This window comes from Rhipicephalus sanguineus, chromosome 2 (assembly GCF_013339695.2).
Source record: "Rhipicephalus sanguineus isolate Rsan-2018 chromosome 2, BIME_Rsan_1.4, whole genome shotgun sequence".
Lineage (NCBI taxonomy): Eukaryota > Metazoa > Arthropoda > Arachnida > Ixodida > Ixodidae > Rhipicephalus > Rhipicephalus sanguineus.
This window is the reverse complement of record NC_051177.1, coordinates 51,280,874-51,285,583: the sequence shown is the minus strand read 5'-3', so window position 1 is coordinate 51,285,583 and position 4,710 is coordinate 51,280,874. Positions and strand designations below refer to the sequence as shown.

The following is a 4,710-nucleotide window of genomic DNA, read 5'->3' as shown; positions in this document are numbered from 1 at the left end:
ATTAAAAGAAATCGCAATGTTACAAAATCTATGTGAGGCTACAATTGTGATAGCTTTCGCCCATGCTTCACATGGGCATGATCTGAAAGCTGAAGCCTATTGCTGATGGCACTCAACCCTATGAAATACTACTCGCAGCATAACAGTACTGCTAACAAGGCCTGCTATTCCGGCTGGCAGTACAACATCAGTAAGATGTGTGGAAAACACTTTTGACTCCTTTATTTTGCAGAAAACCTTTTGCAGCATGGTGAGATGGAGACAAGTACAGCACATACAGGCAATGCAAGGCCAGACTAGAAACTCATGAGTAAACTATAGTACACAAGTCAGTACGATGAACATCAGCACACTTGGAATGAACACGAAACCTGCATATTCAGTTTTCAGCCCGGTCAGCCTTGTGGCTTGTCCTCGTGAGGCAGCTATTCAGCTGCTTCAACAAAGCTTTCAGCCGATGTGACATAAAGCATTGCTCAAATGTGTTGTTCTTTACTAGGATGGTTTGCAACAACCCTAAAGTTTGTCCAAACGCATGCGGATACGAGATCAAGTATGAAACAAAAAGTCAAACACAGAATCAGTCCACGTTCAACGGAACATCCAGGCACAAGGCGCGCAGTCTGTTTCTTGCATACAATTCTTTCTGATCCAGGTTCCATGATAACACACGGCCCTAGAAGAAGCTTGCTGGTATCATGCTGGTCCTAAAAGAAGGTTATTGCATCCCAATGTAAAGCGTTATCATGTAGCAGTTTTATAACATTTTCACCATAATATAACAAGCGCACTGTTTTGAGCCACTCTTAAAGGTTGCAGAAAAACATTAACCTCCTCAAATAATAAAATATATTCAGTCACATGTGACAATCTACACTGAATAACAACAAGAAATGTGGGAAAAGAAAGCTTATTAGCGGGTTACGTTTTTATTGATTGTTATTCAGGGCAACTTTATACATTTATGACAGGCCACATATACCATAAACTTAGAAGACTAAACTGTTTGGCGAGTTGGTAATTCATGATGAATGAAAACAGCGCGAACAAACGTAAGACAAGACAAAGAAGGCTACAGCACAAGCTCATACTAACAACTGAACTTTTATTAGAAAGAAGAAAATATATAGGAAGCCCAGACCACATGTTCACCACGAACAGAACCAAAACCCTCAGATGTGCGCATCCAGGTACCTTATCTCTGCCTTGTTTAACGCAAGGGAAGGCTTTGCCACACAGTCATCTCCAGCTTTCAAAATGAAAAAAGCTTCAACGAGCTCACGTGTCGTCTGGTCCCTATGACGTGGAGCACTTTGGCATCAGACAAGCCAGGAATATACCTACACTCACGGCAGTGCACGGCCAAATTTGACAAAGGCTGACCATTCAAAGATCGACGGTGATCTTGCAGGCGCGCATTCAGACAGCGGCCTGTCTGTCCTATATAGCATTTACCGCACGTGAAAGGCACCTGATACAAAACTCCCTTGACACAAACCGAAGGGCTGTCCCTATGTTTCACCTTACATTCATGCCATTTCTGCACAGTGTTTCCCATCCCTTTCTTGCACGGTGTTTCCCATCGTCTCAAGAAGGTTGGTGCTAGATATGATATTGATGTTGTTTTTTCGGCTAAGAATAAGCTTGGTAGAGCATGCCCCGCGGTTGAAAGGAAGGTGGACGGGACTGCGCAGAAACGGCATGAATGTAAGGTGAAACACAGGGACAGCCCTTCGGTTTGTGGCAAGGGAGTTGTGTATCAGGTGCCTTTCACGTGCGGTAAATGCTATATAGGACAGACAGGCCGCTGTCTGAATGCGCGCCTGCAAGATCACCGTCGATCTTTGAATGGTCAGCCTTCGTCAAATTTGGCCCTGCACTGCCGTGAGTGTAGGTGTACTCCTCGCTTGTCTGATGCCAAAGTGGTCGCACGTGATAGGGACCAGACGGCACGTGAGCTCGTTGAAGCTTTTTTTTTTTCATTTTGAAAGCTGGAGATGACTGTGTGGCAAAGCCTTCCCTTGCGTTAAATAAGGCAGAGATTAGATACCTGGATGCGCACATCTGGGGGTTTTGGCTCTGTTCGTGGTGAACATGTGGTTTGGGCTTCCTATATATTTTCGTCTTTCTAATAAAAGTTCAGTTGTCAGTATGGGCTTGTGCTGTAGCATTCTTCGTCTTGTCTTACGCTTATTCGCGCTATTTTTCATCATACACCATAAAACTTAATGGACTGCAAAGGACCATTTAGTTTAAGGTGTTTTTAAGTATGTTTAAGCTGTTCTGAATATCAAACTTATCTGTAGCAAAGCCTTTTTGGTGTGCTCACTGGCATTATATTTTTATTAGCCATTGTTCGCAGAAAGGATTAAGCACCTCAGTGCAATGAATTAATGCCACCTTATTTATGTTTCCTCCCAGGTGCTCACCATAGATATTAAAGCAAATTCTGATTTTTTAGGACGTAGGTAGCTGTCAATATGAACAGATCTGCTCAAGCTGACCTTTTCTAGCATTCTATGAAGTTCACTTTCCATAGGGTGCAATGATGGCCCAAACCTAATCTCAACCTCTATGCCAACTGAAAAGACAGTACACACGGCACTCAAATGTCACATTCAATACGCACATAGCTTTTCATAAAATAAATGTCTTAAGAAACACTCAGTGTATAAGTTTTTGAGTTAAGGTGGTTTGTTCTTGGGCACATTGAAAACTTCCTTGAGCTCTTTTTAAATTAGTGAAGCTTACATACTTTGTAATAGAAGCCTCATTTTTCAACAACCTATATTTCGCGAAAAACGGTTACGTTCAATCTATGTTTTTTTGCTCTCTTGCTCACAGCATAACTGTATGAATCACTGGGATTTGGTCTGTTCTAGTGATGTTTCCCGCCTTTTGCTTTTCATGCACCGTGCTTTGCAAATGTACTATGCACTAAGCATGTATACTCAGGAGTCTGTGCATTGAAAAAAGCATGCGGACAAATGTGTGAACGCTGCTGTTTTTCAGTAGTGAAATGAAAATTTAATGGAAGAACATTTCGTTCAGTAGCAGCTTAAGAAAAAGACAATTCACAAATGTGAAGCCATACATGCATAATGTTACATGTTTATGGAGATATGCTTACCACAGCTGCATTCAGAAGGTATACAGGGAGCTCCTCAACTGGATTTTGCTGCCGTATTTGAATGGTTGCACGCAGCAGCATGTTCATTCTTGAAAGATCAATTCGATCTGGGTCTGTGACAGTTTCTGAAAATGCCTGTGAATCAGTAAGAAATATTACGTAAGTGCTATGCCACAAATACCCGTGAATTAGGTCACAACTTAAATTGAGGACGACGCAGCGAGCGATGGAAAGGAAAATGATAGGTGTAACCTTAAGAGACAGGAAGAGAGCAGAGTGGGTCAGGGAACAAACGGGGGTTAAGGACATCATAGTTGAAATCAAGAAGAAGAAATGGATATGGGCCGGGCACGTAGCACGTCGGCAGGATAACCGGTGGTCATTAAGGGTAACTGACTGGATTCCAAGAGATGGCAAACGCGTGAGGGGGAGACAGAAAATTAGGTGGGTAGATGAGATTAAGAAGTTTGCAGGTATTACGTGGCAGCAGAAAGCACAGGACCGGGTTGATTGGCGGAACATGCGAGAGGCCTTTGCCCTGCAGTGGGCGTAGACAGGCTGATGATGATGATGATGATGAATTATTCAAACAATGGCATCCAAGATGCATGCCATTAATGCATCTGCAGAAACAATGGTATACGTGCAGTGCTGGCTTAATATGAAACCAAAAATTTTTTCTCAGAGCAAATGAAAATGACCGGCAGGACTGGCTAAAAATTGTGGCCCTCACCCTTAGCTCACGCTGTGCTTCAGCGCACGAGATATCAGTTGTTAGTTCAGAAGTGTTAAAGGTCAGTGCAAAACGTGGTTTAATTCGCAATTTCCGGGTTTTTCTTGAGCTGCTGACTGAACGCAAGAACCCAATCTGCAAAAGAACAAATATTAAATACTAACATAAAAAAACCTGCTATTTTGTGACAACTTTTTGGAAATGCCAAGAAACCAAATATTTTCTCATCGTTACATGCCGGAATAGCACTTTCAAATATATTCGGTGTTCACTATATATTGAAGCTGCGGCCGATTTTCGGCAGCAGAACACCACGTTGAACAAGATATAGCTGCAACATTAAATTGATTTTTCACTGTGCTTCATGACAGCTGTTGTGATCACGCAGCCACTACTAGCGCTTTTTGATAACAACGCCCAGGAATGCTTCAACCAAGCTCACCTATCCAAGCTGCTGAAGTTGCTTTTCTTTTCATACCATTCGTGGATAAGCTTCATGTAGAGTTTCTGCAAAGGCACAGTAGTTCCACCTTCCGGCAGCAGGGTTAGAGCTTTCAATCAAGTTGTTCTACCTGAAACAGAATTTGTGTAATGCTCAAGAAGTGCATTAACTATGACTACGCCTCCCAGGACAAGTTATGCAATTTTTACTCGCTCCAGCAATTCAGTGACTTCATCTATTAGATGTGCTGTCATGCGGCGGCGTGCCATAGTAAGCATTTCTTGGCCATAAAGCAGTGAATTTAAGCACGTAGAGAAAGAGGGAAGTTTTTATTCCGCTTCCGACAAGGTTCCCTGTTGGTTTCCTATGCATGGAATAATAAACACAGTAAGTGACACAAATTAT

At 42.4% G+C, this 4,710-nt stretch overlaps 1 long non-coding RNA gene across 1 annotated transcript; it reads right to left on the bottom strand.

The window, feature by feature from the left end:
• Positions 1 to 215: 215 nt before the first annotated feature.
• On the bottom strand, positions 216 to 3,982 carry LOC119381173 (uncharacterized). The gene is made up of 3 exons (XR_005181306.2): positions 3,864 to 3,982; positions 3,131 to 3,265; positions 216 to 707 (listed from the first exon to the last, which is right to left on the bottom strand). It is a non-coding gene; the product is annotated as an uncharacterized LOC119381173 (long non-coding RNA).
• Positions 3,983 to 4,710: the final 728 nt, after the last annotated feature.